The sequence below is a fragment of the Phyllobates terribilis genome, unplaced genomic scaffold (genome assembly GCF_046119375.1).
Source record: "Phyllobates terribilis strain yellow unplaced genomic scaffold, ASM4611937v1 Scaffold_5546__1_contigs__length_50873, whole genome shotgun sequence".
Taxonomy (NCBI): Eukaryota; Metazoa; Chordata; class Amphibia; order Anura; family Dendrobatidae; genus Phyllobates; species Phyllobates terribilis.
The window spans coordinates 19,178-47,115 of NW_027368293.1; the positions used below are offsets into that span (position 1 = coordinate 19,178).

The following is a 27,938-nucleotide window of genomic DNA, read 5'->3' on the forward strand; positions in this document are numbered from 1 at the left end:
ACAGATTTTTGCGAATCGAGACCGATAAGATGTTAATTTATAGAGTATACACTCTTATCTTTTTGGTGAGAATATCTATCCTCTATCTTTAAAAACTTGCAATATTTTAACCACTATATATTTTTCTAACTCATGTCTCAAGCGTGTATAAGTTAATTTTCTAAATTAATAAGATTATGATGTTGGTCAATTATTTTGGTTTATTTATTTTTTAGGAAAGATTTATTACTTTTTATTTTTAGGGTTTATTTTTCTAAAATGAAAAAACTTAACCGCGTACTATTAGTTTATAAATTAAAAAAATATTTTATATATCTAATATTTTGAGGATTTAAATTAATTTACTTTGTAAAGAAAATCTAAGAGATTGGTAAATATAGAAAATATCATCAAACTACTCCGTAGATAAAATCTCTTCATTATCACCAAGTAGGGAATTTAAACATATTTTTATGATAGTTTTTATGTGTAACCATTTTTAGACGATTTGTTTGTGACAATTTATATTTTGTAACGGCTAAGTCTCCTTAGCAAGTTAATATTATTATAGAAAAAGTGGTATACACTCATTTATATTTTTTTAGTGTGTAATCTATCTATCTATATATAACAATTAAAGTTGAGTTTTTAAATATTATACCAGTTAATTGTACAAATAACATAGAAACAATATCTATTATTAAAATAATCAGAATATAATAAAATCGTTGAAAATTGAGAAATAAAAATTTATCTTTATATGATTATTTTATTGTTGTGCTATTTTTACAAGATTCTATTTTATATTACTTTACTATAAAACTCTTATCTTATCATAGTTTTATTAATTTACTTATAATATCAATATATATTATTTTATTGTATAAATATATCTCTTAGATTATCTCTTATCATAGTAGTATTATTTACTTATAAGATCTATTAATATATAGAACTATTACAAATTATATTCCTTATAATTTTTACTATAATATATCATATTGGTATGATATTATATTTTATCAAATACAAGCTTCGTTTTAAATTAAAGTTGGTTAACATTTTAAATTAAAGTTTGCAAGTAGTCATATTCAAGAGTGATTTGTAAGGATTAATTCGTACACGTAAACTAGATGACAAGTTGGTAGGAGATCTGAAGGCAATGATTGACCAATATAATCCTCAGTCAAAGCATTCAGAATGGCAAAGGATAGATTTAAGAATGAGCCGACGGTTGATGTCAAGTTAAGACTTATACATAAAAGGGGAACTGACCCGAGAAGATATAATCTTCCCACTACATCAGAAGTAGCGGTGCTTATATTTGGTGATTCCAATGACTTAATTGATTACAGGGATATGTTCTAGAGAGGCAGAATCGCTCATTGCAATGAATCAATGAGCTACATCCCTCTTATCTCCCTCTTCAATATCCGTTGTTGTTTCGTACGGAGAGGATGGCTACATGATTTGACATTCCACGTAGTGATGTTGGTAACGGTTCTACAAGAAAGAGGGAAAGGGTAAGCATGAGAGAGTACTTTGCATTCCGCATTCAAGAAAGACGAAGAGAATCCAATGTATTGTTCACGGTAAAGCGTTGTTTCAACAATTTGTATGTGAGGGTCATAGCATGACTGAGGCAAATCGACTAAACTATCACCGAACACATCAGAAACCTTTGAGAGCTGATCATTATAAGAATCTAACTAATGCTGCAAATGCCGGTAAACAAGGACCCAACTTCTGCTGGAAAGCGGATAGTTTTACCTTCGATTTTCACAGGCGGTCCTAGGTATATGATTCAAAACTATCAAGATGCAATGGCAATATGCAGATATCATGGATATCCTAATTTGTTTATAACCTTCACCTGCAACACGAGATGGCCATAAATAACCAGATTTGTTGAGGACGTAAACTTAGACCTAAATATCGTCCTGATATAATTTATCGAGTGTTCAAGATGAAACTTGATGACATGATCAACAACATTAGAAACGACTTTAAATTTTTTGGCAAGGTCAAATCAGGTAATTTTTATTCACTAGGTTTAACTAATATTATTATTTCTCATGAAAACTAATATGATGTTTGACACTTACTTTGACTAATCTATATTTCAGTGTTATATACAATTGAATTTCAGAAGAGAGGTTTGCCACATGCACATATTATATTATTCTTGAGAGTAAATCTAAGCTCCATCATCTTGAAGGCATCGATAGAGTTATTTCAGCTGAAATTCCAGACCCGATACATGACCCTCATTTGTTTCGGATTATGACTGATCGTATGATGCATGGGTCGTGTGGGTTAGATAATAAAAATGTTGTATGCATGGAAGATAACAATTGTTTAAAAAGTACTTTCCCAAGAGCTTTAATGAAGTCACAAAAATTGATGATGATGGTTATCCAGTTTATAGACGAAGGAGGAATGGCCATATAGTAAAGAAAAGTGGGAAGGATGTAGACAATCGATATGTAGTTCCGTACAACAAAGCCCTCCTGCTTCGATACAATGCTCATATTAATGTTGAATAATGCAATCAATCAAGTTGTGTGAAGTATTTGTTCAAGTATATAAACAAGGGACATGATCGTGTCACAACTGCATTGTCCAGCGGAAATGAGATTGAGGATTACTATAACTACAAGTATGTATATTCCTCGAAGACTGTGCTTGCACAAACTATCTTCACTTTTAATTTTTTATATTACAATACTAATAGAATTTCCCTTACTTACAGATACCTTTTTCCTTGTGAGGCGATGTGGCGAATTTTTGAATTCAAACTTCACTTCATAACTACAGCTGTAATAAGGTTGAATTTCCATCTCCCAGATGAGCAAAATGTCCTTTTTAACGATGACGATCCAATCGACGACGTAATAGGCCAAGTAAATGATGAAACGATATTTTTAGAGTGGATGGAGCACAACAAGGTTGACTCTGAATCTAGGGAGTATACGTACGGTGAACTTCCGATGCATTACGTTTGGAATCGAAAACTAAAGAAGTGGACATCCAGACAGATTCGCAAGGACGTCATTGGCAGGATATATCATGAGAAACTGGAAGTGGTCAAAAGTATTACCTTAGGATTTTGTTGAATCGGGTTAAAGGTCCAACTTGCTATGAGGATATCAGAACAGTTAATGGGATTGTATATCCTACTTTCAAAGAAGCATGTTTTTCTTTAGGATTATTGGACGGTGACATGGAGTATATTGATGGCATCATTGAGGCCAGTTTTTGGGGCAGTGCACACTACCTCAGGACTTTATTTGTTATGCTCCTACACTCTAGAAGTATGTCTAGGCCTGACTACATTTGGGAACAAACACATAGATTATTATCTGATGATATTCTTGCACAAAGAAGAAGGATCCTCTGTGATAACGGTATGTTTCCAAATAATAAAAAATTTCAGTTTTCCTTCAACCTTTGTTTTCCTAAAACTGTCAAATACGTTTCTTTTGCCGCATCATGTTAAAGTAGCTGATTTAGGAAGTTTTTTACATCATGACTAATGCTGCATCATTTATAGTGTAACAATCTAATTGTTTTCAATAAGTATTGTTAGTTATTAAACTGGATGTTTTTAGTCTTAGAAATTTGATATTATAAAAGGATTACACCTTGAATATATAGCTAGAAATCTATGTATTTATTTTTTCACCTCTTATAGTAAAATTACAATACTTTTACAGATTTGCAGCTAATCGAAGATCAACTACAAAATTATGCACTTGCTGAACTTGAAAAGATTTTGCAACATAACGGTGATAGTTTGAAAGATTATCCTCCAATGCCTATTCCGAATCAGAGTTTGATATCATATGGCTTCAATAGATTGATTCACGATGAGATCCGCTATAATAGAAGAACATTAGTTGATGAACATCAGTCTAGGCTTTCTAGATTTACAGAGGAGCAAAAAATCAGTGCATTCTCAGATCATGGATGCGGTGCATGCAAAATAAGGAGGTGTGTTCTTTTTGTACAGATATGGAGGAACTGGAAAAACATTTATATGGAGATCTCTTTCAGCTGCCCTACGTTCAAAAGGTGAAGTTGTGATTAATGTTTCTTCAAGTGGAATTGCCGCACTTTTGATTCGTGGTGGTAGGACTGCACATTCAGATTTAAGATACCGGTAGATATACATGAGGATTCAACATGTCATATAAAACGATATACACATCTTGTTGAGTTGATATCTAGGGCCTCGCTTATAATATGGGATGAAGCTCCAATGACAAACAGGTTTGCTTTCGAAGCACTTGATAGAACATTAAGAGACATAGTGCGTTCATCAAATCAGAATAGCTTGCAGTTACCATTTGGTGGTAAAGTTGTGGTATTCGGTGGAAATTTCAGACAAATGTTTGCATGTTATAGCTGGAGGAAGTAGGCAAGATATTGTTTTTAGCAATGATTAATTCTTCATCTCTCTGGAATCACTGCAAAGTTCTGAAACTGACAAGGAATATGCGATTAGAACGTGGTTGCACAGAATCACAAATTTGTGAATCAAAAGAATTTTCAGAATGGATCTTAAGAGTTGGTGATGGAGTTGAAGGTGGTCAAATGATGGTGAGGTAATCATAGAATTTCCTCCAGGAGTATTTATAACCGAAGTGAGTGAACCAATTCCATCAATTGTTGCAGCTTTGTATCCCTCTCTCATTGACATCAATGTCTAGCTGATTACTTCCAAGAAAGGGCAATTCTTGCCCCAACACATGAGATTGTCGAACGGTCAATGATTACATGTTGTCTCAACTACCAAAGAGAAAATAATCTATCTTAGCTCAGACAGTATTTGCAGGTCTGATGATAACTACGACAGTGATGCTACAATGTATTCAAGTGACTATCTCAACAATATACGATTATCCGGATTCCAAATCATGTGTTGAAACCGAAGATAGGTGTTCCTGTGATGCTTCTTAGAAATATTGATCAGTTCTCAGGCCTATGTAATGGTACGAGACTGATAATTACTCGACTTGGAACACACGTTATCCAAGCTGACATAATCTCAGGAAGTAATGTAGGTCATCGAGTGTACATTCCTCGCACTATACTTTCACCGTCAGATACTCGATTTCCCTTCAGGTTTTAGAGAAGACAATTTCCATTGATCATGTGTTTTGCAATGACCATAAATAAAAGTCAAGGTCAATCATTGTCTCGAGTCGGTTGTTCCCACCTCGGCTTGTTTTTCTCATGGACAATTATATGTTGTCTTATCAAGAGTTACGAGCAAAGAGGGTTTGAAAGTTCTTATATGTGACAAAACGGTCAACCTCAAACTACAACATTGAACGTTGTATAAAAAGAGGTTTTTCAAAACTTGAACTCATATAATTATAATAGAGATCATGGATTGGAATCCCCCAGACGTAGCCGTTTACGGTGAACTAGGTCAACAAATCTCGCGTTCCTTTGTCACTTTTATAAATTTGTTTTATATCTTATAGAATTAATTGCGTTTAGATTTATGTAACGACAATAACTATGTATTAAAATTTAAACTCCGGTTTAGATATATGTAACGACACTAACTATGTTATAAAAATTTTAAACTCCCGTGCATGACACGGGTATTAAACTAGTATATCTAATATTTGAGGATTTAAATTAATTTACTTTGTAAAGAAAATCTAAGAGATTGGTAAATATAGAAAACTAGCTTAAGACCCGCGCCTTGCACGGGTAATGAAAATTTAATATATACGATTATAAACTTTGGAAGTAATAGTAATATGTAACTGTAATATATATAACTTAATAAATAACAAAAAGTCAAAGAAAGAATTCTATTAAAAACATCGTCAATTACAATTGTTAAACGCCTCCTTATATACTACATTAATTATTAAACACCTCCCAATAGTGGTATAGAATCATCAGTGCATGGTTTAAATTTGTATTCTGTAAGATATTAATCTTATAGTCATGTTGGCAAAATTTTCATGTATTAATATTCCGCTCAACACCAAATTCGGAAAGTATCACCACTTCATACTTCTTTAACTTATCTGAAATTCTGTTGAGAAAAAATGTTGACATGGTAGCTTCAATCCTCGAGTTCTTATTAAATAAAAAAAGTTATTAGTATATGATAAGTTTTGTAATTTAATATGTAAAAGATAAGAAAGGTTGAACTTTTTTTTCTAATTGTATCTTTTCACCGATCGGGACTATTTAAACATCTTATCTTTCCTTAAAGTTATTTTTCTTTCACAGACCGATGACTCTCACCTTTAGTTTCAAATTTCCCTTGCCAATAGTAACATCATCCATAAAATTATACACCTCCAAGGATATAATAAACATATACATACTAATTTGTAAGAACTAAGAACTTGAGAGTCATTTATAAAAAAGAAAAGAAAAAGGAAGGAACACAAACTCTCTCTTATTTGATGATATGTTATTGTCAGAATGTAGAGATGAATGCTAGAAATCAGAATAAATGAATGGAATATATAACGTAAACTAAAATCACTTGATAAATAAGAAATTAAAAAATGAAAAAATTTAGCCAAATCTTTTAATAATTGTTTGTTTGTTACGTTTGTTTAAAAAATATATTTAAAATTTATATTTAAAAAATCGGTTGAAGACTCTTCCAAGATTGACCAAATCTCCTAAAAATAGATTATATAAAAAATAAATGGTTTAAGGGATTCGTTTTTAATCTTTACATAAAAACATGAATACAAATTATATTAGTAAAATGACCTTTTAATTGAAGCTTTTTTAGCCAAATCCTTGAAGATTCGTTTTTAATCTTTATATAAAAAATGATTAATCAGTTATATTTACATATCTAGAAATCTGTTGAATTATTTTTCAACGATGTTCAGGAAAACGGATTATATAAAATGATTTGTGATATCAAAAATAATCTCCTAATGTTCATCCAACATGATATTCAAGAAAATATGACTAATCAGTTAGCTTCTGCTAATGCAGTAACATCATTAAGTTGGATTTCATCAAAGAATTGGTTGCAGTAATGAGGTTCGTGATTCCTAGATGTCTATTTTGCACATGATCCTTCTGCCTTTCAAAGTTGAAAACAAAATTTCCAAATATCTCTCATTCGTACAAATTAGTCAAAATAATTATGAAAGCGTGAATCATGATTGATAACAAAATTAAACTATACCGAAATTACCAGAGGGCTGTAATTTATCATGATTGCTAACAAAATTAAAGTATACCGAAATTACCAAAGGGCTACAACCTGCAAAATCTAAAATTAGTATCCACGAATTATCAACATAGAGAAGAGACAAACTTGCTTAACCATATTTGTCCAATATAAATTACTATCCATAAACTCTCAACATAGAAGATATCATTTCAGTAACAAAAAAATTGAAAACTCATCACAGAAAGTTGTTTCGTCAAATGTGCATGTAAATTAACTGCTTCTTCTCAAGAACTGGATTACAGAAAAGAGTGTATATCTTTGTCATCTTCTCATGCATTTTGTCGAGCACCCTATGTGCATGTAAATTCATTGTTCTTCAAATGGACAGGTAGATTCATTGATTATGCAAATACATCAATTGTAGAGGAAATAGATCAGAGATAAAATTATGAGCAAGAAATTAGTTGTATAAGAATTGAGATGGAGAAGAAATCAGATAATGAGTAAAAGAAATTAGTTGTATAAAAATGACATGTAAAATTTGGTGGGGCCAGAAAGGATCTGAAAGTTGCAAAAGGGGAAGATTTAATATGTAGGTGAATGTCTTAGAAATTTAACCCTAAAACTGTGGAATTTTTTAAAGATAGTAATTAGAAGAGAGAGATAGTAAAATCAATAGAAAAAAATACACATAAGAAATTATTAGCTGGAATTAAGGAGAGAGCTCTAAATGGAGGAGCTTTAATATATATGTGATTTAAAGTGCCACAATAATGGATTCAATTGAATATAATATATAAAGTAAATTATGAAATACATATGACGGTGTTTGATTCTTAGGAAAAAAAATATAGTTTATTACAATTTTAATTCCATGTTAAAATACTATAGTAGTCAATTTGGAAAATTAAAAATAATCAAAGTGAAAAATGATTGTTTAATATAATAATTAGAGTTAGTTTTAAAAATATTTTAATTTAATACTCATGAATTAGAATAAAGTATAATTGTCTTAGATATTTGTTCCTAAAATTGTGGAATTTTTTTAAGTGAGTAATTAGAAGAGAGAGAATAGTAGAACCAATAGAAAAAATACACTTAAAAAATTATTGACTAGAATTAAGGAGAGAGCTCTAAATGAGGGAGCTTTAATATATAGGTGATTGATGTGGCATCAAATGGTAGGTGTAAATATATATTTTTTTAAAATGTTGACGTGGACCAATAGATAGTTGACATATGATGGAGTAAATCTCAGCTTTAGTAATTAAGTATTGATATCATCAAACTACTCCGCAGATAAAATCTCTTCATATCACAAAGTAGGGGAATTTAAACATATTTTATGATAGTTTTTATGTGTAACGATTTTTATGTAAGACGATTTGTTTGTGACAATTTATATTTTGTAACGCTAAGTCTCCTTAGCAAGTTAGCATTATTATAGAAAAGTGGTAATACACTCATTTATATTTTTTTAGTGTGTAATCTATCTATATATGACAATTAAAGTTTGAGTTTTTAAATATTTATACCAGTTAATTATACAAATAACATAGAAACAATATCTATTATTAAAATAATCAGAATATAATAATAATCGTTGAAAATTGAGAAATAAAAATTTATCTTTATATGATTATTTTATTGTTGTGTTATTTTTTCAAGATTCTATTTTATATTACTTTACTATAAAACTCTTATCTTATCATAGTTTTAATAATTTATTTATAATATCAACTTATATTGTTTTATTGTATAAATATATCTCTTAGATTATCTCTTTATCATAGTATTATTTACTTATAAGATCTATTATATATAGAACTATTACAAATTATATTCCTCATAATTTTTACTATAATATATCATATTGGTATGATATTGTATTTTATCAAATACAAGCTTTGTTTTAAATTAAAGTTGGTTAACATTTTAAATTAAAGTTGCAAGTAACCATATTCAAGAGTGATTTGTAAGGATTAATTCGTACACATAAGAAAATACTGTATTATTGTTATGGTAATATAAAAATAAAAAAAATTATAAAATCATAAAAAGGACACTCTATATCTGTTTGATCAACTGGAATCAACTTGACATGATCCCTAACAAATAGATTCTAAAAAAAGTTATAGATCTTTGTTCTCTTATCGTTCTCTTTCATCCATCAAATTCATGTATTGTTCTCATTCTATCGAGATTGAAGACATTCGAACACTTTCTTCTGCATCAGTATTGTAGTTTGTTGATCATCTCTTACGTTTTTTGGGTATCCTTTTTAATTCACAAATATTAAGGTTAACAAGTTTATAAATCTCTCTATTTCATATTGATCCGGTGTTTCAGGTCATTGATCTGTTTTCATTGTTGAGTTGACAATTTTTGTAGCTTTTGATCATGAATTAGGTTTAAAAATCTCTCTTTTTGAATCTCTCCCTGCTATTTTTGGTTCTATGCGATAATATTTGTTCTATATGTTGTCTGGACTTCATTGAAGATTTTTATTTTTTTTATTTACATACATTGGATTATTTGCATATACTTACATTGTACGTGCACATTTGTTTAAAGTAAGTGCACTTGAAACTCTGTACGCACAATCGTTCACTATAGATGCACAATGGTTGAAATTAAGTGCACATTTTTTTTACTGTAGATGCACGTGTTTCATTTCTTTTTGCACAAGTATCATAATCATATAATTAAGAAGTTAACATGTTTGTGTTTGTAGGAATTAGTGATGACTCACTTCGATTCTATCCTTCTCCCTCGGAAATTCAAAACACTACGCATCATCTAGTAATGAAGATATATCCAACCCTTTGTGAATCAACTCTTTGAAACACTTGATCACGCTTTGATAGCCTATGTTTTGTATGCAAATCATTGCGGTTTTAATATTCAAAAGAGTACTATTACTAAATCCAGTGATGGTTCTGGTGTTGTCGTTTGGATATATATAATTTATAGTAGGGAAGGACATAAAGGACTTTACGATGAAATTCATACTGATGGAAGTGTACTAAAAGGAGGAGGATCGTGGATGCAATGCTACTATTGCTTTCATATATCTAGGCCAAGAGATTATAGGGTTAATGCTTTTGAGGAATGACATACACATACTATGGTTCCTCCCTCCCAGAGACACTTTCTTAGGAATAATAGGAAGCTTTCTTTTATGTATCGGGAGTTCATAGTCAATTGTATGAAATCTAACATTGGGACGAGCAAGGCATGCAACCTATACAAGAATTCAGTGGTCTCCTATGTTTATGTTGGTGCTACGCTAACTGATTTCAATAACTTTAACAGAGATTTGAATGCTTATAGGCAAAGTTATGATGGTCAAATAGTAATTGGTAGCTTGTCTCGTAAAAAGGAAAGGTGTGAGGCGTTCTACTTTGATTATTATGGCAATGACTCCAGTGATCTATGTCAGTTGTTCTAGTGTGATCCAATTTGTTGAATAAATTTCTCTATTTTTTGTGATGTTGTCTCATCTGATGCAACTTACAAGACTAATAAGCAACATATATGTGCACCTTATTCTTAGTTAAATTTGCACTCCATGTGTCTTATGCTCCCCCCTTTCTCTATTCAGGTATGATATGGTCTTTGTGCCATTACTGGTGTTGTCAATCATAAGAGATCAGTTACATTTGGTTTTGGCTTGCTCCTTCATGAAGAATTGGATCTTATGTTTGACTTCATAAGAATTTCAAGAAAGATGTTGGTAGTGAGCGATACACAATTCTTATTGATCAAGATGGTGATGTTAAGAGTGCAGTTGAGAAGGTCTTTAATACCGCGGTTCACCGTTTTTACATGTGGCATATAATGTTTAAAGTCCATGTGAAGGTCAAAGTGAACCAAAAAAAAAACTGATGAATTTAGGTTAGCACTTTTGTACTATTTACTTGCACAATCATAAAGTGTAGGTTCACAATCCACCCTTTCTAGTTGCACGTTTATTTATTCTAATTGCACAATTATAAACTGTAGGTGCACATTTAACCACACTAGTTGCACATGTACGTATTTTAGCTGCACATACGTTATTATAGTTGCACAAATCATTATTCATTAAATGTACCTGCACATTTCGTCCCTCTTGTAGCTCATACATCTATTCTAGCTATGCATTCATTGTTATAGATGCACATATAATTATTCATAACCTCTGGCTGCATATTACACTCGTATAGTTGCACATACATCTATTCTTACTGCACACACCCACATTTGTTATAATAGTTGCACATTTCATTATTCATAAACTGTACTTGCACTTTTCATCCCATCTAGTTACACATACATCTATTCTAGCTGCACATTCTTTGTTATAGTTGCACATGTAATTATTCATAAACTATAGTTGCACATGACACTCATATAGTTGCACATACATCTATTCTAATTGCACATTTGCACATGTATACCTTGCATCTTTTCTGTATACACGTGTTGCTATTATATATGCACATACATTCATTTTTATGTTTCTACCTTCTTCTTCAGGAAGAGATTTAACGAGGTTGTGTGGAGTGATCAGTTGATTGTACGGAAGCTTGAGGATGAATGAAAATCCATAATAGGTGATTTTAATCTTCAGGATAACCGTTGGCTCGACACGTTGTATGGTTTATATAGCTACTGCATCCCAACATTCTTCCATTTTGTAAAAATGGGTGGGCTTTTGAGAACTACTTCAAGGTCTGAAAGTCAGAAGAACTTTTTCTCCAATTTTATTTCTTCCTCCTCATCACTTGTTTTCCTACTTTAGTTAAACAACGCTTTAGATTCTCAACGTCACATTCAAAAGAAATTAGATTACGACTGTTCTACTGGCTTCCCTTCATTTAAGACACCCATGCCTATGAAGAAGCAGTGTGCAAATGTATCTATAAACAACGTATTATGTGGAATCCAAGAAGAAATCTATGATGCTTCGTTCCATTGTGGCTTTTCCAACTTCCAAAAAGATGAAGATGTTGGCATTAACGACATTCATATCACCAATTTGATCTCTGGTAGTCAAGTATTTCTTGTGAAGTATTTAAAATCAACTGATGATTTCACTTGCTCATGCAACAAGTTTGTCAGTTACGGTATCCCTTGCTCTCACTTGATTTATGCCTTTAAGAGCATTCATAAGGAGTCTATGCCCGAGAGTTTAATACTACCTCATTGGACATTAAAGGCGATCTTTATAATAAATGAGACAATCCTTAAGGGAGGTGTGGAGTTACATTAAGACAATGTGCACCTACTTTGAACCAGTATACACTTACTTTCAGACAATGTGCACCTACTTCGAACCAATGTGCACTTACTCTTAGACAATGTGCACCTACTTTGAACAAAAGTGCACTTATAGTAAAAATTATGTGCATCCATTTCCACATAAAATTTGTATGCACATTTTTCATCTGTAGGTGCACAATCCTAATCTGTACGTGCACATTGATTAAACGTAAGTGCATATTTTTCATTTTACATTGAACAAGAATCATAAGCATGTTCACTAACAAGTTAAAATTCAAACCATCATATTAGTAATTTATATTTACACCAACCCAAAGATATACTTTCACAATAATTAAAACGATATACACATTAGTCATAAATATTTATGCACAAACATTCAATTAACTTACCAATACACTATTGCTGTCTATTTTCTCCTTCTTTGCTCCAAAATCTCTGTCATCCTTTGATGAGAAGCTTGGTACAAGTCTTATTTGTGTGTTGTCATCTTGGCTTACAGAGTCATCCAGGTTAGGTAAGTCACGAAGACTACCTTTTCCAAACCCACCAACCTTCGTCTATTCATCCTCCCTTGTCTTAGACTGTAGGTCCCATTGGGTTCTGATTGGTATACGGGTTGTTGGGAATGGCTTGTTGCTGATGATCATCCTATCAACGTACACAAGTTGCAATATTTTAGACATTAGTAAGTATTCAATGAACTATACAACAAAACATGTTTGCATATGTACAAAACTATACCACAAGCAGTAGGACTAGAGCATTGAACCAACCTCCTTCCCAAATATTGACAACTTTTATCAAACTTTTGAGAATGTAATCACCCTAGTTGATTGATGATTGATGCCACATTTCTTAAATCATCTAGAAGAGACATAATTTTGAGATTTGCATTGTCGTTCGAGTTGTTGTCATAGAATACACTGGTGAATATAACCAAGAAATTCTTGATTAACCCGTCATCTGGCACCGTATTCTTCTTGATTAGCTCAACAACATCATTTGGAGTGATATTTGTGAAAGGTTTAAGCATCTCTTTTCTAGTATCTTTGTCAACTTTATATGTCAGTTTCTTTCTGAATTCATCAACCAATGGGGTTTTTAGTGCCTTTGAATCGTATTTGATCTTCTTATTACCTTTTGACAGACCAAGATATGTGACAGTGTGATAATCCATTAATCTGATGCTCTCTCCATCGGGTATCTTAAGAGTGCACACTACTCCATTGAAACTTTTGATGATCTAGTAGCTTAATCGTGTTGGTATGGTCTTGATGTTGTACTCAAGTACCGCACCTAGGCCAATTTTACACACAACCTCTTTTTGAAGAGCATACATTTCTTGTATAACCTTCCATATAACAAGCGATAAGGACCGTGTGTTAAGGGGTGGATAGACATGCTTCGTTTCCTTGATACTCCCCTCCTTCTCTTTTGCTTTCCCTCTATAGGTAGATCTTCCTTTATCTCTATAACACCATCTTCCTCTCCTTTGTTAATTGTTTCATCATCTTCATCAGATATTTAAATGCTTTTAAGCATTTCTCTCTTTCTTTTTTGAGATACTTCAATGCTCTTTAAGATCTTTTTCTTTTGTAGTGTTACCTCCCCCTTTACGAGTTTCTTCTTCTGTGAGATACGTCCATCTTTACCTGAAAATATGTTGCACAAAAGTCATAAGTAGTGACATAAAGACACAATAAGTATATGAACATAATACACAAAGTGCACAAGGAGTATATGAACATAATACACAACATAGGTTAGAATACATGCACAAAATAGACAATGTTTCTGCACAAAAGATTAAAAGACTTGGAAAAAACAGTTAAGTATTCATGCAAAAATAGCTACATAGAACTCTTAAGTAGGTGCATAAAAGCCAAAATTATGTGCATATTTATTAAAAGTACCTGCACAAGGAGATATGAACATAATACATAACACATCAAGGTGAAGAATACATGCACAAATGGGACAAATATTTCTACACATAAATTAGTTGCACAAAACTCTTAAGTAGATGCACAAAAAACAAAAGTATGTGCACAATTATCAAAGTACCCGCACAAGTAGATATGAACATAATACACAACACAACAAGGGAAAGAATATATGCACAAAAGTGATAAATGTTTCTACACATAAACTAGATGCACAAAACTTTTAAGTAGGTGCACAAAAACAAACTTATGTGCACAATTATCAAAGTATCTCCACAAATAGATATGAACATAATACACAATACAACAAGGTAAGGATTTCATGCACAATAGAGACAAATGTTTATGCGCATAAATTAGCTGCACAAAGCTATATAAGTAGGTGCACAATTATCAAAATTACTTGCACAAAGTGCACATGAAGTTTATCCAAAATACATTCTCACATTTCAGAGAGTACTTGCATCAAATATATTTGCATCTTCAGTCAACATATTATATTTGCACTTTTTTATAGTGTAAACATGCATTTGGACAAGCATCTACCAAATATCAACAAATTTATCTGACATAATACCTTGTGATTCAACTTTCTTTGAAACATTATCGCTTCTCATTTTTGTTCTCATCTCTATAAATGGAGATACATTAGTTGCCAAGTTGCAAATTTAAATATGTGCTTAACAATCGCTTTATTGATGATTACAAATCCGTCAATGTTTTGTTTTTGTCTCCGCTGCAAACAATTTCTGCATAACAAGCATTAACAATGAATTTGAGACAGATTCTATCGAAATAACCATAAATTTAATCTCAAGTGGTCAAAACAAGCTTTAACAATGCAATTTAACTAATGATGTTGAATACGAGCTTTCCATTTTTTGATTTCGGTTATGAAACTGTAGTTTTTAGGAGAAATTTTGAGGTATTTAGAGTTTGTATTGTTAGTACTCTCTCCCGATCTTTTTCTTTGCAGGTTTTAGTGTTTGGAAAGTTGTGAGTAGATGAAATGTTTTGCCTCGCTTTTTTATTTGATAGGGTGCGTGGTATTCGACTATGCGCGTGGAATAAGTATTGGGCAGATATGGGGACCATTTACTGGTTTGCTTGTTCTTATTTCTAATCTAAGGGTCTGTTTTGACCAGAACCGAACCCAAATAGAAAATCAGTCTCATAAATAAATAATAAAATATTTTAGGAATAATATATGTTCTTAAATAGAAAATTGGTTAAGAATAAGATTTTATAAGATTTGATTAGTAAAAAAATAATATATCCAATTGTAGCTTTAATATATATATGATGTAAATAAATAAATAATTAAAGAAAGAAAGAAGAGAGATAATAGTGTGATAAATAGGGATGAACACTTAAACAATGGTAGGGACAAATTTGTTTAGAAGGCTTCAAATAGGATTGTTTTAATATATAGTATATAGAACATAGATTATATTAAGATAGATTTTATACTCATATAACTAATTTTCATCTTTATCTTTTGACATAGATTTTGTATTTTTGAGATAGATTCTTGTTAGTTATAGGAACTAGCTACTAGTATCTATAATTCATGACCTCTAAATTTTAATGATAACAAACATCTGTATGTACTAATATCTACCTTGAGTGAGTTATTGCATGATCGCAAAAGGCCTTCGAGCAAATTAGGTAATTGGAGCAAAGGAATTAACGAGCTTAAGTTAGGAAGCTGAAGCGAGTCAAGCGAGAAGCAAAGAGCTCAAAGTGCTTCACTAGAATGAAGGGAACCGAGTACAGAAAGAGGGAACCGAGTAATGTAGTTAGGGAACCGAGCAATAGAAGTTCTCAACAATAGAAGGTAGTGACACACTGAAGGGAATCAAGTGACAAGGAAGGGAACCTAGCGCGTAAAAGAGGAAAGATGTCTTTTAGTTGCTATAAGAGGAAAGATAGATTTTACCAGAATCTCCTAAATCCGTTATCTAGGTTGTTAGAGCTACTTTGTTATATTAGATATTCAGTTACGATTTACTATTTTATTTATTGTTTTTATCTAGCTTTTTACATATTAGTTCCCGACAATTATGACTTTAGTATAAATAGTTTAGATTATCGATTTAAAAAAGGTTGCTCATCCCAAGAAGTTATCTTTGTTGATTTAGAATTTAAGAAATATCTAGGAGAGTTTAGAGACGCACTAAGAACTATGTGTTCGCCTTGAAGTTATAAACTCTAGTAGAATCATTAAAGAAAATCTTTTTGGTAATCATTGTTTTTAGAGTTCTTAATCTTATTCCGCACAAAAGAAACAATCTTTAGCTAGATTAAGGTACTCAAATCACACGATCCACAACTGGTATCAGAGCAGGATCCGATTCCATAACGATGACAAAGAACAAATAATTCAATCTTGGGGTGTCCTTGAACAAACCTCATCAGCTTCTTGAAGGGGAGCTTGACTGGTGGCTAGGAGTGCATACAACGTTTATCCAAACCCAAGACGAACGGTGCTGGAAGTTTATAGAGCTTGGCGATGAAGTGATTCCGGAATTAAAGGAAAGGAAAGATTGGCAGTTTAAATACTATGCCAAGATGGAGAATAACTCAAAATCTGAACAACTTATTATGTGTGGGCTCACACGAACAGACATCGACAAGGTCATTAGTATACCAACGAGCAAGAATATATGGGAAGCCATCATCTCAATCAACAGAGATAGTGAAGATCAGAAGGATACTAGGAAATTTACTCTTCAAAGAGAGTTCCAAGCATTCAAGCAACTACTTGGTGAAAGTGTGTCTACATGCCAATCCCGGTTCACTATCTTGGTGAACAAATTAAGCGTTGATGATGTAAGGATTTATCCTTCGGAGAAAACACTAGCGAACATCTATGCAATGAGTGACAAGTTCAAGCTCACCCGAAGAATCGCTCTAATGTCTCCAAACTGTAAGAAGCACTTAGTGGTCGAAATATTTGACAAGTTTTTTGACCAAGAGAACGTTGATACGAGAAAGGGATTAGCTACAAAAGAAGCCATTGGAACCGCTTTGAATCTCACAAAAGGTTCTAGAAAATGTGGACATCAACGATGGTGAAGAGGAAGAGGAAGAGGACGATGACACGGAAGTCACCCTCATGACAAAGATGGTCTAGAAATGGTTCAAGAAGAAAGTTGTCAAGGAGTGTCTTCATCTTCAGTCAAGCGAGATCTCAAGGAGTACACTTGCTAAAATTACCACGAATAGGGGCATCTTGCTAAGACATGCACCAACCCTAAGGTCAAAGCATTTGAAAAGAAAGCACTTTTCTCGGCAAGGGGAGAAGAAGACGATGAAGCTGACCTCCATGAAGGCTACAAAGGCCACTGTCTTATGGATGATACATAGCCCCTTGCTCTTGAGGTAAAATCTTCTAACCCTTTCCATATTCGTCTGAACTTGCTAGAAAAGAAAGATATTATCAATATGATTAAGGGATTGTTAGAAGATACTGAAAACCTAGATTCACAAATAAATGAGTATGAAGAGGAAGTCAAAGATCTACTTAGTGAGTGTCTAGATTTGTCCACTAGGTTAGCTAATAAGGAAAAGGCCTTAGTTAAATCTAGGGAACTGAGCTTGATGACTAAGACCTGCGAGGGATGCAGTGGTAAGCAACCTCAAGGATGACTATCTAAGGACTTGTGTTCAAATGTAGAAAGCGACTTAGGAATCATCCTTAATAAACTCACCGATCTAACTGAATCTATTAATAAGAACACAATTAATCAAACTATATTTGTTAGATCTAGAACTGGACTAGGATATGACTTGGAAGGGGATTCCACTAAGGGCTCTAGTTCCAATGAGAATCTTACTAGAGAATTAACTGAAAAGGCGGAGACCTTAGATAAAGCCCTTCAAACTTGTAGAAGCAAAAATATATTTCTAGAGAAAAAGATAAAGGAACTTGAACAACCATCAAGGGACACTAATTATTAGTTCCAAGGGATAAAGGCTCATAATATGTATGTGAGTCAAGCCCAAGGGAATGCAGTAAATATCCATGATCTAAACTTAAGGATAACAAGCCCTTCAGACCTGGAAAGGGCAAGTACGGTTATGTCAAATATAATGAATTGTGCAGATTTTTGTGGTAACAATGGTCATGCTATACATAGATGCAAGAAGAAACGTGCTCTAAGTAAAAAGCCATACAAGTCCCCACTCACAATACACGTGAAGTGCTTGATTTGAATGACCCTTCTTATTTCGAGCATGTTTCTTCAACTAAAGGCCAAAAGCTTGCCAATACTCATTCTCCTAATGCTAACAAGAAAGCTAATCCACCCAGAAAAGTTGAGCTTTGATGTTTTCCAAAGGTTTGATTGTTTCATTGTAGGTAAAATTGAGCAGCGAGAACAAATCATACATTGATAGTGGTTGCTCATGTCACATGACAGGAGATAAAGAAAGATTGCAAAAGTTTCAGAACTATGACAGTGGAAACGTATCATTTGGTGAAAAAATATCTAGAGAGATTACATGACATGGAAAGGTGCATTTGAATGATAAATTAGAGATTCAAATGGTGAATTTTGTGGAGAGCCTTCACTATAACCTATGGAGTGTCGCTTAGCTTTGTGATGAGGGCCAAATGAAGTCACTTTACTACCTCCAAGTGCTTTATGAGGAACGTTTCAAATGAAATTATCTTAAAATGAAAGCGAGTAAATATTACTTACATATTTGACCCAAGTTACATCCCTAAGAGTCACCTTTGTTTGGCTACTATAGAAGATCAAACCGCTTTGTGGCATTAAAGACTTGGACACATCAATCTACATCTCCTACAAAAGCTTTGTGTGAAAGAGTTGGTCCGTGTTTGACCTCCTATCAAGATAGAGAATATGACACATTGTGCTAATTGTATCAAGGTCAAACAAGCAAGAAGCTCGTTCAAGCCAAAGTCATACATCACAACCAAGAAGCCCCTTGAGCTTCTTCACATGGACCTCTGTGGACATATGCGTGGTCAAAGCCCTGATGGAGCACGTTACATATTTGTGATTGTGGATGACTTCTCTAGATTCACATGGACACTCTTCCCGCGCTCAAAAGATCAAGTCTTCACTCGCTTCACTGAGCTCATCACTTTGCTTGAGAACTCCCTATCACTACAAGTGCGCTCCATGCATTCAGACCATGTGACTGAGTTTGAGAACAACGATATGCTTAGCTACTACATTGAAAGAGGGATAAGCCATAATTTCTCATCCCCTAGGACTCCATAACAAAACAGAGTCTTAGAAAGGAAGAACATAACTTTAGTGGAGATGGCAAGAATAATGCTACTTGGAAGTGGAATTTCATCATCATTTTGGGATAAAGCAGTGAACACAACTTGCTAAATCACCAATAGAGCTCTTCTATGCCTTGCACTCACTAAAACCCCATACGAGCTGATCAAAGGATATCCTCCCAGAATCTTCATTTCAATGTCTTTGGATGCAAGCGCTTTGTGCTCAACAACAGAAAGGATAATTTGGGAAAATTTGATACAAGAAGCGATGAAGCCATCTTCCTTGGCTATGTTCCAGAGAGTAAGGCATAAAAGGTGTTTAATCAAAGAACAAGAACTTATGAGGAGAGCATACACGTAGTGTTTGATGAAGGAACTTTCCACTCACCGACGTCTACCATTGCATATGCATTTCCCGAAGTCACTCTCTTACAAGTGCCTTCAGAAATCCTTCAAGAACCTTCTTCTAGATCCTTAAATCCACTCGCCCCTCCATTTACAACCTCAGCTCCCATAGACTGTGACTCAGATAGTGACATCGATGTGCCCTCTCACTACAGCATAGTTCCCATTACAACCCCTCCTACTAGAGGTTTCAAAAAATAAGGTGCTCATCCTCCAGGAAACATGATCACTCCCTTACACTCAGGAGCACATACTCGCTCAAGAGATGCTTTAGAGGCTCATCCAGAGGCAATCATCGAAGCACTTGAAGAAGCCACTTCAGAGACTAATTTATGTGCCTTCAACGCCTTTGTCTCCCTCACCTAGCCTAAGAAAATCAAACAAGCCATCCTTGATCCAGATCAGGTGTCCGCTATGCAAGAAGAGAATACGAAGGAATAAAGTTTGGCGTTTAGTTCCTAAGCTCTCTAATCTCACTATCATGGGAACTCGTCGGGTCTTTAGAAACAAGCTCGATGACTCAGGTGATCTGGTAATGAACAAAGCTCATCTTGTTGCTCAAGGATACAACCAACAAGAGGGAATTAACTATGATGAGACCTATGCTCCAGTCGCTTGTCTACAAGCCATTCGTTTTTTATAGCATTGGCCTCTCACAAGGGTTTCAAGCTATTCTAAATGGATGTGAAGACAACCTTCCTCAATGGAATTTTCAATGAGGATTTATATGTTAAGAAGCCTCCAGGGTTCAAGGATTCAAAGCACCCTGGGCACGTGTATCTCCTAGACAAGGTACTATATGGATTGAAGCAAGCACCAAGGGCATGGTATGTATGTATCTCCGAGCACCTCCTGACAAACAACTACAAAAGGGGAACGATCGACAATACACTCTTCATCCAAGAACACAAGGGAGACATTCTAGTGGTTCAAGTATACATAGATGATATCATTTTTTGCTCCACTAACCTGTTGCTTGTAGATAAATTCAAGAATTTGATGAGTAGCAAGTTCAACATGAGCATGATTGGGGAACTGAACTTCTTTCTTGACCTTCAATTAGTGCAAAAGACTTAAGGCATACAAATCCATCAAAAAAAGTACTTAAGGGAGATAATAAAGAAGTTTAGAATGTAGAATAGTAAGCCCCTTCACACCCCATTGTCCACAGGGACTAAGATAGATGCAGATCTCAGTGAAGTCAAGACTAATGAGATACTTTATCGAGGTATGGTTGGATCCTTGATGTACTTAACTGCCTCTATGCCTGATATTGTCTTTGTAGTAAGCCTATGTGTGAGATTTTAATCCAATCCAAGGGAGTCGCATGTCGCTATCATCAAGCGAATCTTTTGCTACTTAAAGGGGACTGATAATTTATGTTTGTGGTATCCTAAGAACTGTGATTTTACCCTTGTTGGATATACTGATGCTGATTATGCAGGTTGCATAGTTGATCGAAAGAGCACCAGGTATGGCTCAATTGTTAGGCCCTTGCCTTGTTTCTTGGGGATCTCGAAAGTAAAACTCAATAGTCGTGTCCACCACCGAGACGGAATACATAGCGGCTACTTCATGATGTGCTCAACTCCTATGGCTCAAGCAATAACTCAAAAACTTTGGTATTACTATGGGCTCTCTTGAAATAAGATGTAACAATACAAGTGCTATCAACATCTAAAAGAACCATATGCACCACTCTCGAACTAAGCACATTGATGTTTGTCATAAATTCCTTCCAGACCATGTGGAGAAGAAGAACATAGAGCTTACCCATTGTAGAATTGATGATTAAATAGCTGAGATTTTCACCAAGGCCTGGAACAAGGAACCGTTTATCAAACTAAGGATCTACTTGGGATTGATCCCCCTTCATTAAGCATATCCTTTCATTATAAGCTCCTTCCTTCTTGACTCCTTAAACTTCATGATTCTTTTAAACTTGGGAATTTAGGACTATTAGGTGCGCGAACCTAGCCTATACTCTTAGGGGTATTCGTCTCTCACATGCTTTGTGTGATGCTTATCGATAAACGCTTGTTAAGCCCTTCTAGGATTATACTATTACTTGCTAATATTTTATACCCTTGCATGCTCTATTTTTAAGTCTTGATAAATAAACATGATGATCGCTTCTTAGCCATATCATCAAGCCCCCCAGATATGATTCATGTTTATAACCTTGTCCCTTAGCCTTGATCTTTGTGTTCCCTTTCCTATGACCATTAGTTCACAACTAAGAATATTCACTTAGATGACAAAGTGCCTTCCTAATTATTCTTAGCACATTGCCTTAATAAGATGGGGACAGAGTCTTAATAGAAAATATCAAGCGCAGTGTGAAGGGAACTGAACTTAGGGACTGAAAGAGCATGGGGACCGACAACACAGAAAAAGGTACAAAGAGCAGTTTTTTAGGGAACTCAGTATAGTGACCGACGGATACATATGGGACCGAGCGCTCTCAACGGCCGCCTACTTCCTAGGCAATGATTACGCCCAAATTCCCAAAAGATAACTTGCTTCACCGAGTTTCGAGGTGCCGAATCTGCTATGAATTGGAACGTTGTAATTGGACCGTTGAACCTCCACTATATAAGCCACTCCAAGCCTAGATCCATACCCCCTTACCCCATTCTCACTCATTTCTCTCATCTCTCACACTCTCACTCTCATATCTGACTCAAAATCTCTCAATCTCCTTCACAAATCTCAAATGGCCAATCTAATGAACGTAACCCCATAACAATTGGATCAATTTCTAAAGTATAAGGATTTTCTACAGTCTCTACCCACCAGTTCCTCCAATCCGCAACCACCTACACCAGCCACATACCAAGCGCCACCACCGACCATCAAAAACCCACAGATCCAAACCACCACGACCTCCGTCCACTCTCCAGGACATCATACCCCAGAAAAAATTCCTTCACCACCACCACCAGCTAAAGGACCCACCTCCTCTCGTCACACCACTCCTACTCCAATGGAGGAGCATAAAGCCCAAATAACTGAGCCCATCCATTCCATCTCATCCACCAACTCGAAGCCCTCCTCGTTCAAATCAAGTGAGCACACACCCATTATCTCCGCTCATGACAAAATCCATCCACCAACCCTCGCTCTCAAAGCCTCTACTCTCACCCTCACAACCCCCTCCCCCCCAAAGCAGCGCAACCCTCAAACACCCTCTCAAAATCACCCCCTCCTCCACCACAGGTAAAAAGCCAAAAGCCTCTCATCAAAGGTTGTCATCTCAATAGAGGGCGTCTTAGAAATCCATCTCCCACCTTTTGTTACCCTTAACTTCGGGATGCGCATGGTGATAGAGCCCATCATTATAGGGAAAGGGTTAGAAGAGGAGCCTTTCACAGTCGACCTCGATGAAGTGCAAAGATTTTACAGCGTCTTGGTTCCCATGCCTCCATCCTCAGGTCACCCCTACTCCATCGCACAAATACCATGGGGAGACGATCCCAATACCGTAAATGTCAAGATCGTCGCCAAAGTGCTCATCCTCCTAACCGGCAAATGCTACACTTGACTACCAAATAGGAACTGGCCCTCTGGGAAGTCAGGGACGATCGTGCTGCTGGGCAAGAAAAGGCCTAAAGAAATCAAGAACCACATGGTATCTTTCGTCACAAAGCTCCTACACTTCATCATTCTACGCAACGTCATTCTCAGACATGAGAAGCGCGACACCATGACGATAGACAACGCTTGCCTCCTTAAAGCTGCGATAGAGGGGAGTTTAATCAACACTCCAAGGCTGATTCTCTCCTACATACTAACAGTCAAGATGCACGAAAACCACGCGCTGCCATACCCGCACTCCGTGAAGAAGATCATGCTCGAGCTTGGCATCTACAACCCAGTAAATGAGACAACGCTTGAGAGTATAGTAACATTGACTGGACTATGATGGCTAGTCAAGAACGCCAGCATGGAGGCCCCTCAAGAGAATCTCAAGCTCGGGTCTGAACCTAAAGTAGCCACCAAAGCAGAACCCAAAGTAGCCCCCACAGCAGAACCCAGATCTCAGCCCCTCAAGAATCCTGCAAAGCCGCTCGTATTAGAGAATCTCACACCTTCAGAAGTCCAACTACACACATTAGAGGTCGTGCTTCAACTGAACAAGCACATGGTTGGCCTTCACAAAATGATTGACTGACACCTTCACCATATCAAGGCCCTTATGGTAGGTCCTCTGAAGGAAGAGCATCTGAACGACTTTGAAGATGAATAGTGAACTTGAATCAGTGCTCGTTCTCAATATCTTAGGATTCCCTTAATGATAACAAACATCTTTATGTACTAATATCTACCTTGAGTGAGTTATTGCAAGGTCGCCATAGGCCTTCAAGCAAATTAGATAATTGGAGCAAATGAATTAACGAGCTTAAGTTAGGAAGCTGAAGCGAGTCAAGCGAGAAGCAAAGCGCTCAAAGCACTTCGCCAGAATGAAGGGAATCGAGTACAAAAAGAGGGAACTGAGTAATGTAGTTAGGGAATCGAGCAATAAAAGTTCTAAACAATAGAAGGAAGTGACGCGCTGAAGGGAACCGAGTGACAAGGAAGGGAACCGAGCGTGTAAAAGAGGAAACATATCTTTTAGCTGTTATAAGAGGAAAGATAGATTTACCAGAGATCTCCTAGATCCGTAATCTAGGTTGTTAGAGCTACTTTGTTATCTTAGATATTCAGTTATGAGTTATTGTTTTATTTATTGTTTTTATATAGCTTTTTATAGATTAGTTTCCGATGATTATGGATTTAGTATAAATAGTTTAGATTATCGATTTAGAAAAGGTTGTTCGTCCCAAGAAGTTATCTCTGTTGATTTAGAATTTAGGCAATATCTAGGAGAGTTTAGAGACGCACTAAGAACTGTGTGTTCGTCTTGAAGTTGTTAACTCTAGTAGAATCATTAAAGAAAATCATTTTGGTAGTCATTGTTCTTAAAGTTTTTAATCTTATACTGCACAAAAGAAACAATCTCTAGTTAGATTAAGGTACTCAAATCACACGATCCACAATTCTATATTCTTTTAAGTTAAAATTTTTAATTAAAATAAGATTTAATTATTTAGATATTTGATTTGAAAATTCATACACTTTTATGACTAAAATAAAAAATAATCGAAAAAGATATTAATTAAATAATATTAAAATCCGTACATTTAATATTTTGTGCACAAGTTAAGATTGGATGTTAACCAGGCCGATTTTTTTTATATTTTGTTGTTTAATTTTTTAATAAAATCCAAAACTTCACTATATCATATATTATTAAAGGGTAAAATTAACGAGTTAGGATTAGATGATTCGGGCTCCAAGTTAATTAAAAGGAAGTCCATTAAGAGGATTAAATGAGGAGGGCCATTAACAGGGTTATAAATGAAAACCTAATCTTCTCCTTCTTTTCTCTTCACGCCGCCTCCATAAAATATATCAATCTCGATGTAAACACAAAATCCGTTCCGGGATTTCTATTTATATGTATGTGATAGATTTATCATCTAAAGTTTTATCACTAATCTTATATTTTGGTTGTCATTTAATCAATCTAATCCCGTACATGATATGTGCGATCAACTAGTACTAAAAATATTTCTATCTTTATCTTCTTTTTTCTATTGTCTATCTTGTATTTGGGCATCGTATGGTAAACACCTCAATGTGGATTCAAATGTGTAAATATGTTATAACGAAGGGAAGGTAGATGTAATAATATAAAACCAAGGGACCCACGTAGATGAGAAACCGTACTGTACACAACCATGCATATTGCAAAGTCAAAGGGTTCCTCCAAAGGATATTCGTCTCTTTCTTGAGCAAAAAACGTGGGGAAGTTGCACCATTGTAGCTTGAATATTGTTGCTGAATAACAAAAGAAGCTTGTAATCATTACATGAAAATTATCATTATGGAAGTATATTTATATATTTATATTGATGAGTAGATATTAATAATTTTTTTTTGATTTTTTTTATAATAATTAGAAAGCAGAGTTTAGAAACAGTATATATGATATTGATGCTAAAAAAATTAAGACAAATTACTTCTAGTTTCGATCAGAAGGAGTATATTTCTATTATAAATTTTTTAGATATTTATAATTAAAAATTATAAAATTTAGTTATTGTCAAAGTATTGGTTAATATGATTTTCATTTTTATGTATATTAAGAGAAATGTTGAAAAAATATTCAAAGTACGAATACTGATTAAAAAGGAAAAGGAAATATGATTATGGAGAGTACATTTTAGACATCCGTAGTTTTGTAATTGACTTGCTCGTTCCATCACGTATAATAGTGAAAGCAAAGAAAAATAATAATTCGGATACTCCAATTTTATATTTCAATCTAAGAACAAAAGCATATGCTTCTTTTATCTATTATATTAACCACTATGTGTTTATTTTAAACAAAAGAAAGAGATTAGGGAGTCCGTTCCTTTCTTTACCCCTATATTATAAGAGTAATTTTTATAGGATTTTTATAATAATACTAGTTCGTTTTCAGATCCTTCGAGATACAAATATGATAGGCTGAAAATCAAGCTTTGCTCTTCTTTGCTCGAGTAGAAAGTTCGTCGAGTTAGGGACTCTAATAGTCGAGATGGCTCGGGCGAGTCTTGTGGAAGCTTCCTCGAGAAGGTAACTGCACGACCAAGCTCAGAGGAGATCTTCTCTGGATTAGGCTCTCCAACACTCAAGTCAGTCGATGCACAACCGAGGACTAAAATAGTATTTACGAGAATGATAGAGTATGTTGTAAAGAGAGTTTTTCTTGACAAACACTACTACAAAAATCGCATTTTGGCCCATGACTTAGCCCAGAATATAAGTACCGTGATAAATTGTGCTAATAGACACAATCGTATAGGCTTATTTTATATGGATACCCATTTAGTCCGGGTGTTTCTGTTGATGTCCGGCCTAAAAATATAAGTACTATTTCAACTTAAGTTTTTCTAGCCCGGGTGTGCTTTTTTTGGTTATATCCAACTATTAAGTCCCACCCTAAGATGTTCCACCAACTTAATTGCCCCTACACTTGTATCCGGGTTTCATTTACCTCTACTATCTGGGCTCTATTATTTTGTTTCTAAGAAAATTAAAAAATAACCTAAAGTTTCAACACTTAGACTTTTGGAGACTAACCTCTCTTCTTCGTCTTCTTCAATTCAGTGCTGCGAAGTTGCGAGTGTATTCTCCATTCTCATCGATTTTCTTGAACCTTCAACGGTCGCAGCTCTTGGCAGCTCGTCAATCCTTCCTCGGTGACCCCCTGTGAGTATTCTCCATTCTCGTCACTGCAACTTAATCCGCGATTCTCCTCAGCGCGACCTAATTCGCGGTTCTCCTCAAAAACCTTATTCAGCATCCACCAACAGTCCTTCGGCGACCTAATTCACCATCCACAAGCAGTGCACTGGCGACCTAATTCCCCATCTTCCTGTAAGTACGGTTCCTCCCGGTTTAGGGTTTTTTGTGCGTCAAAAATCCTAAATGATGTTTAACACCTAATTCGCCTCCATTTAGGGTTTTTCTACTGAATCGTGTAACTTTGCTCTTCCGATTTGTTTTTTTTGATTGGAGATCTAGGGAGCCTTAGATTGTTGCTTCACTGTCCTACGATGGAAGAGTGAGTATTTTATATTGTTATTTGTGAACCTAAAATATTGTACTAGGATTATTGTAGCGGTTTTAAAACATAATGCAACAATTTTAAAACCTAATACACCGGTTTTGGCCGCATTGATCACTCTACGTTCACATATAAGTACATTATATGCACATATAAGATAATATTGTGCACATATAACTTTTGTTTTATTTCACACATTAAGATATGTTTTCACCTGATCCTAATCAGTTAAAATCACTGTAA

At 34.7% G+C, this 27,938-nt stretch overlaps 1 pseudogene; it reads left to right on the forward strand.

Moving 5' to 3' along the window:
• Nucleotides 1-29: 29 nt before the first annotated feature.
• On the forward strand, nt 30-12,413 carry LOC141250289 (uncharacterized; annotated as a pseudogene).
• Nucleotides 12,414-27,938: the final 15,525 nt, after the last annotated feature.